Source organism: Procambarus clarkii, unplaced genomic scaffold, assembly GCF_040958095.1.
Source record: "Procambarus clarkii isolate CNS0578487 unplaced genomic scaffold, FALCON_Pclarkii_2.0 HiC_scaffold_499, whole genome shotgun sequence".
NCBI lineage: Eukaryota > Metazoa > Arthropoda > Malacostraca > Decapoda > Cambaridae > Procambarus > Procambarus clarkii.
In genome coordinates this window covers 122501-137208 of record NW_027189532.1, presented here as the reverse complement: position 1 = coordinate 137208, position 14708 = coordinate 122501, and the positions used below count along the sequence as shown (strand labels likewise).

At 36.9% G+C, this 14708-nt stretch overlaps 1 long non-coding RNA gene across 4 annotated transcripts in view; it reads left to right on the top strand.

Moving 5' to 3' along the window:
* Positions 1-7269: 7269 nt before the first annotated feature.
* Positions 7270-14708, top strand: part of LOC138361586 (uncharacterized) — a 9236-nt gene continuing 1797 nt past the window's right edge. The window contains exons 1-4 of one of the 4 annotated variants that reach the window (XR_011227045.1): positions 7270-7468; positions 7978-8213; positions 11833-11992; positions 12684-12790. This is a non-coding gene — a long non-coding RNA (uncharacterized lncRNA). The remainder of the gene's footprint in view (positions 7469-7977; positions 8214-11832; positions 11993-12683; positions 12791-14708) is intronic. The other 3 variants (XR_011227046.1, XR_011227047.1, XR_011227048.1) reach the window with 3 other exon arrangements.

The following is a 14708-nucleotide window of genomic DNA, read 5'->3' as shown; positions in this document are numbered from 1 at the left end:
CATGACATGAATCACAGGCTGCTTGATCACAAAATCTATTGTGTTCACATATTGCATATATAGATTTTTATAGATTTTTAAATTTTTACTTTTATATTCTGTTATAGATATAGTCTATATATTTCGAGCTATTACATATATTTTGTTGTATTACTCATTCTTAATTAAATAAATATAATATTTTAATTCTCTTTTTGTACCCTATTTATTTGTAATTTACACATACATATATAGGATGTCCATTTCTTTCTCAGATATGTCTTCTTTCTTTCTCTCCCTTTCTATTTCAGATATGAATTAAAAAATTATTATACCCTAATTTACCCTAAACGTTTTAATGTAGGTAATTAAAAGATTATAAAAAAGTTTTTAGAAATGTTAATTATTTACATTCTAAGGTTGTATATAAAAGTTCTCAAAAAACCTTTTCTAAACGTAATTATAAACGTGCTGAAAACAATGAAATGTCGTTTTTAGGATGTTTTAAAAACATGAAAATGTTTGCTGGGAGGTGCCCATCGAACTTTACACGGACCATGGATGTCGGCCCTGCTGCTCCGCGAATCCTGGTAACTTCCAATAATCTCGCTGATGCACCCACTAATACCTGCAGAGCGGCCTGGATGTCATCCACATCTACACTCTGGTCAATTGGGCCAATCTTCCCATACCGGGCCCGAGACTCCTCCTGCGACAATACCTGTCGGCACCTGACAGGCCAGTCCCCCAACTTAATAATGTCGGATACACAGATGTGTGATAGAGCCTCCTTTCTGATATGTAACTTCAGTGCTGCACCCCTACCCAGGGTACGTATGGTCTCAGGCAGGCAATGTGGCCACAATACGGAAGCCTCGATTGCTGCACCTAAGGTACGAGGATTTGCAAAGACGCACTGACCTGATTCTGACTGGATTAGGACTACCACAAACGAGGAACGGGGTATCACAAGACTAAGGTCTTCTGAAGGGGAGGATATCCTCTTAGCATCTCGCTCTGGGGCAGCATCTGCCGACTCATTTTCCAGCAGACGTTTTCCTCTCTGGGACTTGCTGTCAACATCCATGGCGCCCCCGCTCGGGGAGGCGTCCATTAGGGAGGCTCCGGCCTCCCCCGGTCCTGTGAGCCCCTGGGTAGCTGCAGTGAGCACACACTGGCCCAAAGAAGCCAGCTGAATTCAAAGATGAGTTCCAGGTAAGGTGTGGAAAGAAAGTCCAGCCAGGAGCGTTCAATCCGCACTCCAAGATGGCCGACCTCCGGCCCGCCCCCCGGGGCACTTCGCGTTTGTTTACAACTCAGTGAACAAGTGACGGATCCTTAGCGAACATTACCAGCTCAAGGACACCTTATCTAATATCTTTATCACCAGTGAACACTCTCTAGAACTGGGGGAGTACCTGGACAATATCTACAAGGAAAATCCTAGAACATTTATATAAAATAAGAGTGTATAGTGGAGATCACAGTGACACGGTTTCCACAACCTTCATTCCTAATCTTTATCAACTATCATTCTTCTGCAATTGCAGGGACAATCACGTAGCAACGCTACCAGATCATCATACAGCAACGCTGTGACAAAATACCGTGCCTAAACTCAACAAGAGAGAGTTAATCAGTCTGGCACCTTGTCAGACAAGGCACCCCGACTGGCAGAGAAGTATATTGAAGGTTATTTTGGTATATGATTGGCCAATTGTATGCTTGTGTGACTTTAATATCCTATAAATCTGTCTGTCGGTTAAAAAGCGAGCCTCACATTTCAGTAAGTCTATTAAAATTGTAGTGTAGCTGTGAATCTTTATCCAAGCACTACACCTCATGAGTGTCCATTGTGTCAGAAAAGAATTCAGCTGCAATAAGTAAATAACCTCATGAGTGTCCATTGTGTTGGAAGAGATTCAGTCAAGCTGACTGTACCTTATTCATATAAATTGAATAAATACATTGCATATATACTTGAATATATGCAACATTATAGTAAGTAAATATACCATATTTCTTCATTACTTACGTAATGCTAGGAGGATTTGGGTACTTTTGAGCCGATTTGGGTCGATTTGGGTAATTCTATGGACCGACACCACCTGCCTCCCCTGACACCGCCTGCCTCCCCTGACACCGCCTGCCTCCCCTGACAGCGCCTGCCTCCCCTGACCCCACCTGCCTCCCCTGACACCACCTGCCTCCCCTGACACCGCCTGCCTCCCCTGACACGGCCTGCCTCCCCTGACACCGCCTGCCTCCCCTGACACCGCCTGCCCAGCAAACACAGAACGTTTGTGGACGTTTTTAAATGGTTCCACAAAGGTAATACTGTAACTTTTGACATAAATACGTATATCTGATGTTCTTAAAACCAAAGGATATAACTAAAAACATATATTCTTGAGACACAGTTTTTTAAGATTTATGTAAAAATTTAAAAATAATAGTGAATGCTATGGTATTATAATGTTTTCATGCTTTATATTTAAGAATAAATAATTTTCAGTCAACATTTAGTTTTTTTTGTTTACTTTCTGTAAAGCTATCCAATTTACGTTCTTATAACATAAATATAACATTTATATGACGTCAGTATAACGTTATTTACACGACATCATTACGTTATTATGATGTTATATTAACGTATAATTCCTGTGTGAAAACCAGAATATATATTGAACTTTATGTTTTAAACCTTGTAAAGTTATCATAAAACTTGGAATAAGACGGTAAGCATGCTTTACTTATGAAAATATACAAACAAATCAACAAAAACATTTTAACATAAAAAACATAAACATAACATAAATTAATTGCATGCATGGGAGTTAACTGGAACTCTGTAATATTGCATACATGAACCTTAAGGTACAAACCCAGTGTATTTACTCATGCAGTTCTTTCCTAAATCTAAATTTTTCCAATTTTTACACTTTGTTTCGAGTTCTGTCTTGTGTTGCTACTTTTAATACCCCATTAATGTCCCCTTTGTTATGTCCATTCATCCCATTGTGCACCTCTACCATATGTCACTCCTAATTCTTTGCTTTTCTAGAGAATGTAATATAAGCTTTGACAATCTTTCTTCATATGACAGGTTAACAGGTAGAACAAAGATTACCATTTATATATGGATAACTATTATAAGTCGGTTTGAATGAGTGAATTGCTGCTTGAAGATAGGTATATACACCTGCGGTACTATCAGATTGCATCGTGGTGAGCCTAAAACCCTTCAGATCCAAGCAAAGGGTAAAATGCCAGCAGATACAATTGCGAACACATTGATACCAAAATGAAAGACATATGACGAGAATTGAGGTAACCAAAGTGAAAAGAGTGTTCACATTACATTGCACTAGAGTGCTCCCGGGTTACTTTCTCTCACTTTCTCTGTTTTGTGCGGATGGTACACCTTGCTTTTGGAGTTTATATGCATTTAAACCTGTAGATAATTCTATTGCTAACACATTGATACCAAAATAAAAGACCTAGGATGACAATTGGGGTGACCAAAATGAAAAGAGTGTATACATTTTATCGCTCTTGTGCGCTCCCTGGTAACACACTCTCGCTTACTCTGTTTGTTGCGGATGGTAAGCCGGGCTTTTGGAGTTTATATGCCTTTAGTCCTGTAGAGAATTCTATTGCGAACACATTGATGCCAAATTGAAAAAACTAGGATGAGAATTGAGGTAACAAAGTTGAAAAGGGTATACACTTTTCAGTATTATCACGCTCTCTAATGTAATGAGAGTTGCCTGAGGGTGGCTCAGCTTTCTTTTTCTGGTACCCTTGGCCTACATTCATCTTGTCGGCGGGTGGAGCGCGCTGCTGTCTTTGACATTATATGCACATAGTTCTGTTGGGAATTCTATTGCGAACGCATTGATACCAAAATGAAAGACATAGGACGAGAATTAAGGTGACAAAGTTGAAAAGAGTATACACTTTTCAGTATTTCCGCGCACTACCAGGGAATGTCCAAACAAAAATGGAGAGAGTGGAGGGGTAACTTGCCCAAAACGCGAAAGTGTTTGGGGAGATTAACTTTCGTTCAATACTATTATGCAAAAGGAGCCACACATCTATGGTTCATCCAATAAAATCAGCAGACTTCTAGATGTTACTACTGCTCGGCTTAGACTCGGTTACAAGTATTTCTGGGAATTCTCATTATCTGCCGATGTAGACCTGACCAAATGTTAACTGTCAACAAAATTATTTGCACACCCTCCGTCACTATGTGATAGTGAATTCAGAGACAATTCTATAACCAATGTACCAACGATGTGTCAATATTTCATTCAAAATGATCTGGTACCAGAAATTTTAGCCAAATATCCCCAGTTTGCTAACTGTAAGTAGTAACAAAGTGATTGTAACCTATCCACCGCTGCCCACTGGATGGGGAGCGGTGTGCAGGACAAACATATCAATTGTGACACTAGCTCTCCACATATGTCAGTTGCTTAATTTAGAAACTGTACTTGTGATCGATCTCGAACCTATTGTTGATGTGACGACTTATACTGAATTTTGTAACTAGCTCATCAAGATTGTAACTTGCTTAGCTAAATGAATTGTTGGGTTCAGTCCCTGAGCCCATTATGTGCCTCTGCAACCCTTTCCACTACCGCCCACAAGATGGGTATGGGGTGCATAATAAATGAACTAAACTAACTTTAAGGCATCCTGAAAGAAAGCTTGGAGGGCTTGAAAAATTGCAGAACGAAGCCTTGAGGATAATCCTTGGGTGCCTTCGTACCACAAAGATACTTAATATGAGAAAGGAACTTAATATTCCGAGCGTTGTTTATCGTGTTACTGAAAATAACTGTCAAATTGGTATAAAAATGCTTAGGCTAGCTCATCCTAACCCTTGCACAGAAGCCCTCCAGAATTTCTTTATTGAATGTAAACATTGTTTCAAATAGATAAATAAAATTGGAACTGAACTCAGAAAGTATCAGATTTATAATTTGTACCAAGAGAGACAACAATAGCACTTTCCTGCACTGTAGGAAATTACACCCTTTTCAATTTTAATCCCTCCCTTTCCATCAAAGGAGCAAATTAGAGATCAGTCCCAGCTTTGTCTTGAGGCAAAGCTCAACGTCTTAAGCCATATTGATGCTCTGTCCACAGAGCATTCTCTCTCTCAAATCATATACACTGAAGGTTTCCTACAGCGCCCAACGGGTGCAGCTGGAAGTGCAGTTGTCCTGGCAATAGGATATGACTTATATTTTGAGTGGGGAGTCCGTATAAACAACTGGGCCTCTACCCTTCAGACTGAACTATTTGCCTTGCTCCTTGCACTGAAATGTGTACAAGTATCCAAACTTGATACATTAGTTGTAAGTGACTCTTTATCATCCTTAATTGCTCTCAACTCTTTAAGACATAACTGTAACATGCTTGTGTCTGAAGCTAGACACAAATACAATAACAACTTGAGGAACCTTATCATAAACAATAATCTCAACAAAAATCACATAGTTCTCAGAGGTGATTTCAATATTGACCTAGGGCTACAAAATAACCCTCAAGTAGACTGTTTCCTCAACAGCATGAATTCCTGTATGCTCATCCCCGCAATCACCAGGCCCACCCGAGTCACTCAAACATCTGCGACTACCCTGGATCACTGATGGACCAACATAACAGCTCCACTTACATCAAGTATAATCACTGACAGAACAACTGACCACTATCCTACCTTCCTTGTAGCGAACATGGCCATAACACCACCAGGTAACAAGAAAATTACCTTTAGGTTACAATGTGAAGCGGCAATAGGCAATCTCACAAATGCCCTCCACAATGTAAACTGGGAATCTAACTGGGAACCATCGATGGTACACAGGCGTGCCTCCCATGCCCTTGCACCATCCATAGCACTGCTGTTCAACAAATCCCTAGAGTGTCATACCTTCCCTGATATCCTTAAAAAAGCAAGAGTAACGCCAGTTCATAAAGGAGGTAACACGGCAGACATAAATAATTACAGACCCATATCGAATCTACCTATATTATCAAAATTATTTTTTTTTTTTTACAAACAGCTCTACTCCAATCTTGTAAAATTCAATATACTAAGTCCCTGTCAGTTTGGCTTCCGCTCCCAAAAGAGTACCAATGATGCTATTGTTAGTCTGCTTGACTTAATCTTCTCAGCCCTTGACAAAAGTGAGTTTCCAATTGAACTCTTCATCGGCCTGAGAAAGGCCTTTGATACTGTTAACCATAACTACCTCTTACTTAAATTCCACCATTATGGAATCCGTGGCCTTGCCCTAAACTATATCCGATCCTATCTTAGTAACAGACACCAATATGAAGCCATCAATGATATAACCTCTCCCACTCTACCACTTAATTACCGTAAAGGTGCCACAGAGCAGCATCCTAGGACCCTCCTGTTTCTTATATACATCAATGATCTCCCTAATGTCTCTAACATACTTAAACCTATATTGTTGGCTGATGATACTACTCATCTACTCTGACCCCAACCCACTCCTGTTAAATAATGTTGTAAACAATTAATTAAAAAAAGTCTACTTGTGGATGTCAACCAACAAACCTCACACAAAACATAGAAAAGACCTACTATATCTTATTTGGAAACAAATCAACAAATGCAATTCAGCTTCAGATAGATAATGTAAACATTAGCAATAAAAATGATGGAAAGTTTCTTAGCCTATACTTAGACAAGAGACTCAACTTCCGCACCCATATACAACACATAACTAAAAAGGTTTCTAAAACAGTTGGTATACTGTTTAAGATCAGATATTATGTACCCTACTCTGCTCTCCTCTCACTCTATTATGCACTTATCTATCCCTATCATTCTTATGGCGTTTGTGCTTGGGGTTCAACCTCTGCAAACTACCTCAAGCCCATCATCATCCAGTAAAAATCTGCTATCAGGACAATAACTAACTCTACCTTCAGACAACACACAGCTCCCTTGTTCAAATCCTTAAACATGCTAAACAAATTCACTCCATACATTCTCCTGTGTAAATTACGTTTATAAAGCCCTTTTTCTAACTGCAAACCCTGTTCTGAAACTCTTCCTGGACAGATGTAATAGAACACATGGCCACGTCCCCACCAGACATAAATATCTCTTTGATATCCCCAGAGTCAAACTTAATCTATGTAAACACTCTATGTAAATAAAGGGACCTAGTCTATGGAACTCACTCCCTTATAATGATTTGAAAAGCTGTCCAACTTCTGCCATATTCAAAAATAAAACCAAAAAGTACCTGTAGTACTTTTTAAGTACGAGGGAGTAATGCGCAAAGCGTCCCTCACCTGTGACGTCACAGCGTCACCTGACGCCATATCAACACATCGGCCATTTTGTCGTCAGTTCAGTCATGGCGAGGACCAACCCTTCATGCAAACTGCACCTACTATCAAGAAGAAGAAGATTTTGTGTTCCACCGATAGTATTATCGTAAGTAAGCACTTATATTTTATATTTTATTAAATTAATTGATTCTATTTTTCTGTAATAAAGGTCCAAAGGGTTGTTAAGGAACAAGGGTGTAGCGATACCGACGCTCAGTGCGCTCAACTCACACCAAAGTATCACCTGTGTAGCTTCTGTAATTAGTGTTAATTAGTTATGCTATAAGATAATGAAGCGAGTATAAGATTAACTCGCTACAAGGGTACTGTGTTGGGAGGTGAGGGCTGTTACTGGTGTCTGTGGGGATGTGAGGACTTGTACCAACCACTATCACCACCAGTATCTTGTCTTGCACCCTGCTTAGTATTCCTATTGAGATATGAAGTATTATTGCATTCATATAATTATTCATTCACAGTCATTACTATTTTTATGGGCTATGTTCTGTTACCCTAATGCTTTTTACCCCTGGGCATGTCCATTTACTCTCCAGCCCTTCACAAGCCACTGCTGCACCCCCTCCATGCCCATACTTACTGTGCTTATTCTTACAGGACTGCACTGCATTATGTGGTGCTCACTGCCTGGACACCTTGATACATGCATTATAGGGTTCTGGTGGTAGTTCTACTCACCAAGCCCTTCCAAGGCCAGGCTTGACATGTGAGAGCTTGGTCCAACAGGCTGTTGCTTGGACAGGCCCCTCAGGCCCACATATCCACCACAGCCTTGTTTGTCCGGCACTTCAAAATCAAATGTTTATTTACGTAAGGTACATACATATTTTTAGGTAAGGTACTCTTTATTTGGGTAAATTTATCTTCGTAGTATTTAGCTTTGGCTCGTCTAATTATCTTGGATAGCAATAACGAGTAATTCTTTGAGAATTCTTTGGAGACAATTCCTAACCTATACTTCTCCCAACCTATACTTCTTCTCAAGGTCATCTTCACTTCTTGAAGATGTTCAGGTTTTCTCTTGAAGATGTCGACGGTTGTTCCAGCAATACTGTATTTCTTTTATTGCTGAAAACCTGTTTTCAGCCATAAAAAAATAATCCTGAATCCAGAAAAAAATCCCTTTTGTATCGTCTGGAAATTTTCAAATATTGCTGATCAAACCTGAGTCTAAATTATTTGTATATATTATGAATTACAGAGGTCCCAGGACAGGGTTTTTAGGCACTCCACTTACATTTTCCCACTCTGACTTAACCCCCATTTATACAAACTCAGTCTTATCTTTTAGCTAATAATTTATTGTACACACCATACTCAGCCTGTGTAGGGTAGTTTATTGTGCATGTGTAGTATATATATTTGTGTAGTATATTTGGTATATTTAATGCCTCTAACCTCTCCTCATAGTTCTTGTCCTTCAGTTCTGGGAGCCACTTAGTAGCATGTCTTTGCACCTTTTCCAGTTTGTTTATGTGCTTCTTAAGATATGGGCACCATACAACCGCTGCATATTCCAACTTTGGTCTAACAAAAGTCGTGAACAATTTCTTGAGTATTTCGCCATCCATGCATTTAAAAGCTCTGAATATTATCCTTTACCTGCAATTGGTTGTTGCTGTATTTATAGAATATGATTTGTTCTACTTTACATTTGTTTGTTCCTTTTTTTCAAAATTTCTTTCTGCCTCTCTCCTCACTGCCGTGTAGTTGTTTCTCTTTGTATTACTGGTATGTTTGGGGGTTTGGCCTCTTCGTATATTGATTCCATTTTTGTGTCTTTTGGTCTCTGTCCGTCTTGAAATTTCAGTTGAACAAATCCTGTTTCCTAGTTCTGCATCTTTGTTTTGGTATAAATGTTTTTGTTCCTTTATCATATATTTCACAAAATTGACATACTGTGCATTAATTCATCTCAATTACTTCCTTTCCTAACAGCAAGCCTTTCCAGTAAAATTCTTTGAATTCTTTTCTGACTTCTGGCCTAATGTTTGTTTTATCCTAGTGTGTATGATGCCTAGCGTGTGTCTGGTGCCTGTTGTATTAAACCGAAGATAAATGCATAAGTATAGGTCAGTAATTTCTCCAGCTTTGAAAGGGGCTTTCATTATGCAGCAGTATTCCACTCTAGAGAGCACTAGCGTCTTGAAAACTATCATCATCGGTATAGCATCTCTAGTGTGAAAAGTTCTTGTTATCTATCCTGTCATTTTTCTTGCAGTTGTGACGGCTACTTTATTGTGTTCTTTAAATGTAAGGCCTTCTGACATCAGTACACCCAAATCCTTTACGTTGCTTTTCCGTTCAATGTTATGATTTGACTGAGTTTTGTAAGTGGTTTCCGTTTTTATATTTTTTATTTTTTCCGTAGCGCATGAGCTGAAACTTATGTTCGTTAATCACCATGTTATTTTCTGTAGCCCATAGAAAGACCTGATTTACATCTGATTGGAGGTTTGCCGTGTCCTCTATGTTGCCTACTCTCGTGAAGATTCTAGTGTCATCTGCAAAGGATGATCAAGTACTATAGGTTGTGTCCTTGTCTATGTCCGATATGAGGATGAGAAAAAGTATTGGAGCAAGCACAGTACGCTTGGGGACTGAGCTCTTTACGGTTGATGGTCCAGATTTTATTTTGTTGACTACTACACATTGGGTTCTATTAGTCAGGAAGTTGTATATCCATCTGCCTATTTTTCCGGTAATTCCTTTTGAACGCATTTTATGTGCAATAACACAATGGTCACATTTGTCAAAGGCTTTTTTTTGTCAAAGCGTTTTGTTTGTCTTCCATGGCATCTAGTGCCATGTCAGAGTGGTCCAGCAACTGTGATAGGCAAGAGCGCCCTGTTCTGAAACCATGTTGTCTGGGGTTATGGAGATGCTGTGATTCCATGTATTTTGTGATCTTACTTCTTAGCATTCTCTCAAAGATTTTTATGATGTGCGATGTTAGTGCTATCGGTCTGTAGTTTTTTGCCTCTGCCTTATTTCCTCCTTTATGGGGCGGTGCTATATCTGCTGTTTTTAGTATGTCAGGGACAATGCCAGTATCTTGGCTTTGTCTCCAAAGAATGTGAAGGGCCTGCGATAACGTTTTTTACAGTTCTTGATGAATATAGAGTTCCAAGAGTCAGGGCCTGGTGCAGAGTGCATAGGCATACTGTCTATGGCTTCTTCAAAATCCAGTGGGGATAGGATCACATCTGATTTATGATTTGATGTTGGTATCATATCCATGAAAAATTCATTTGGGTTATCAATCAGATGGATGGAGAGCTACACTCGTGGTGTCCCATTTTCCCAGCACTCTGTCATATAATGCTTTGAAACTTTTGACGGATTTGGCCTCCACCACCTTCTCACCTAACATGTTCCAACCGTTTACCATTCTGTTTGCAAAAGTGAATTGTCTTACATTTCTTCGGCATCTTTGTTTAGTTCGTTTAAATCTATAACCTCTTGTTCTTGAAATTCCAGGTCTCGGGAAATCTTCCCTATCAAGTTTATCAATTCCTGTTACTGTTTTGTACGTAGTGATCATATCTCCTCTTTTCCTTCTGTCTTCTAGTTTGGAATATTTAATGCCTCTAATGTCTCCTCATAAATCCTGCCCTTCAGTTTTGGTATGAATGTTTGTGTGCCTTCATCGTATATTTTGCAAAATATGGAATACATCTCATTTACTTTACTTTAAGAATATGGTTCGATCAATTAAAAACCCTCTTGTTCAAATTGCAAAGAGACTGAAAGAGATGCAGCATGCTCAATGGATTATATATTAGTGATTATTATTAGGATTATATATTAGTGAATCATATTAGTGATTCAATTATTATGGTCATAAAACAATAAACAAATAGTTTTGGTGTTATTACACTCTATTCACAGGTTATATATAAGTATCTGCATGTTTTGTTCACCATTACAAACCACTAAGTTGGTTTGATTTTTGTTGAGATTGTTATTTATGATAAGATTCCTTACGTTATCTGAGAATGAAGCTATGTCGGTATTGGGAAATCTATAGATGGCACTTATAGTCAAGGAGGATTTAAGGGATTTACTGGAGAACTTGGCAAAGGTATATTCACAATAGTCGTCTCTATTACTAATGAGACTATTGCAGATGAAGGTATCTTTGTAAGATATTGCTATGCCACCTCCTTTTTTTATTAGGCCTGCAGTTGTGAATGGCTTTATTATCACCTTCATTGTATTATCACCTGACCTAATGCGGGTATAAAATCAACTAATATATATATATATATATATATATATATATATATATATATATATATATATATATATATATATATACAGTATATATATATATATATATATATATATATATATATATATATATATATATATATATATATATATATATATATATATATATATATATATTCAAAATTCGTCAGTGTACTACATTTTTGTTGTTGCTTTTAGGTGATGCTTTTAACCAGTGTACGTGGGTCTGATTGTACAACCACAGTTCGAAGAATAATGAAGATATGAACAAACGGCCTGTGGTCACTATACAGTCTGGAAGGGCAAAAGAAGAAATTGGAATTTCTACAAAAACAAGAACTATATAATGTTATTTTAAGTAAGTAACCAAAAAATTAAATAATTTTTTTAAAGTTTAAAATTCACTTAAAAATGTAAATTTTAAGTTAAAAAATTTTAACCAAAAAACTTGATATTTTTCATATTTGGAACCATTCCATAATCCCAAGCATAAATGATTATATTTCTATCACTTGCTCTTAAGATTGTTTCATTTAATAGAGGTTGGGCATAATTGTTCTCTGCTGCTAATAGAACTGACTGACTTAGCTATAGGAAAATGTAAAATTAATTGGTTTATCCATTACAGTATTTTGCAGTTTATTTCATGATCCTGTGCTTAATACTTGCATAAATAGTAGATTACAAAATGCATTTTTATATCATTAGTATTGAATAATAATAATGCAAATAATTGACTTATAAATGATGTACAATTAATTGGTAGGTGATATTATATTATTAATATTTTTTCATTCTTGCAAAGCCTTAACAAAGTCATTAACATGTTAATATAAACTTGATCACCTTCCACTTATTTTCTCATGTGCTACCTACATGTACAAAACCTTATTCCTAAATACATATTTTGTTCTGAAACTTGTCCTTTATATGTTGTGTATCACCATCTCTGGAGAGTTTTATCTGATTGATGTATAAATTACTTTTAATTTTACAGAATATTATTGTTATACTGAATTTATTATTATATAAATAACTTAATTTTACAGAATCATCTATCAACGCACATCCACAAGTTGAGGAGGAGGATGTGACCTTCCAGATGTCTGAAGTACTGAAACAGGCACCAAACAGGCCTGGTGGATCTAGGTACAAGGTAAAATAATTTAATTTTTTTTTTTTTTTTACTAATTGTCCGATATATATATATATATATATATATATATATATATATATATATATATATATATATATATATATATACATATATATATATATATATATATATATATATATATATATATATATATATATATATATATATATATATATATATATATAAATATATATATAATGTGTCGTACCTAGTAGCCAGAACGCACATCTCAGCCTACTATGCAAGGCCCGATTTGCCTAATAAGCCAAGTTTTCTTGAATTAATGTTTTTTCGACTACCTAACCTAACATTTTCAGCTACCTAACCTAACCTATAAAGATAGGTTAGGTTCGGTCATATATCTCTATTAATTTTAACTCCAATAAAAAAAGAATTGACCTCATACATAATGAAATGGATAGCTTTATCATTTCATAAGAAAAAAAATAGAGAAAATATATTAATTCATGAAAACTTGGCTTATTAGGCAAATCGGGCCTTGCATAGTAGGCTGAAAAGTGCGTTCTGGCGACTAGGTACGACATATATATATATATATATATATATATATATATATATATATATATATATATATATATATATGTCGTACCTAGTAGCCAGAACGCACTTCTCAGCCTACTATGCAAGGCCAAATTTGCCTAATAAGCCAAGTTTTCATGAATTAATTGTTTTTCGACTACCTAACCTACCTAACCTAACCTAACCTAACTTTTTCGGCTACCTAACCTAACCTAACCTATAAAGATAGGTTAGGTTAGGTTAGGTAGGGTTGGTTAGATTCGGTCATATATCTAGGTTAATTTTAACTCCAATAAAAAAAATTGACCTCATACACAATGAAATGGGTAGCTTTATCATTTCATAAGAAAAAAATTAGAGAAAATATATTAATTCAGGAAAACTTGGCTTATTAGGCAAATTTGGCCTTGCATAGTAGGCTGAGAAGTGCGTTCTGGCTACTAGGTACGACATATATATATATATATATATATATATATATATATATATATAATATGTATGTGTGTGTGTAATTACCTAAGTGTAGTTAAAGGATGAGACCGTCTTCCCAGCACTCTTTGTCATATAACGCTTTGAAACTACTGACAGTCTTGGCCTCCACCACCTTCTCACCTAACTTGTTCCAACCGTCTACCACTCTATTTGCGAAAGTGAATTTTCTTATATTTCTTTAGCATCTGTGTTAAGCTAGTTTCAATCTATGACCTCCTGTTCTTGAAGTTCCAGGTCTCAGGAAATCTTCCCTGTCGATTTTATCAATTCCTGTTACTATTTTGTATGTAGTGATCATATCACCTCTTCTGTCTTTTAGTTTTGGCATATTTAATGCCTCTAACGTCTCCTCGTAGCTCTTGCCCTTCAGTTCTGGGAGCCACTTAGTAGCATGTCTTTGCACCTTTTCCAGTTTGTTGATGTGCTTCTTAAGATATGGGCCAACTTCTGTTGTTGGGCACCACACAACAGCTGCATATTCTAGCTTTGGCGTAACAAAAGTCATGAACAATTTCTTTAGTATATCACCATCCATGTATTTAAACGCAATTCTAAAGTTAGAAAGCGTAGCATAGGCTCCTCGCACAATATTCTTTATGTGGTCCTCAGGTGATAGTTTTCTATCTAGAACCACCCCTAGATCTCTTTCTTTATCAGAATTCTTTAAAGATTTCTCACATAATGTATAGGTTGTGTGGGGTCTATGTTCTCCTGTTCCACATTCCATAACATGGCATTTATTAACATTAAATTCCATTTGCCAAGTGGTGCTCCATATACTTATTTTATCCAGGTTTTCTTGAAGGGCATGACAATCATCTAAATTTCTTATCCTTCCTATTATCTTAGCATCATCAGCAAACATGTTCATGTAATTCTGTATACC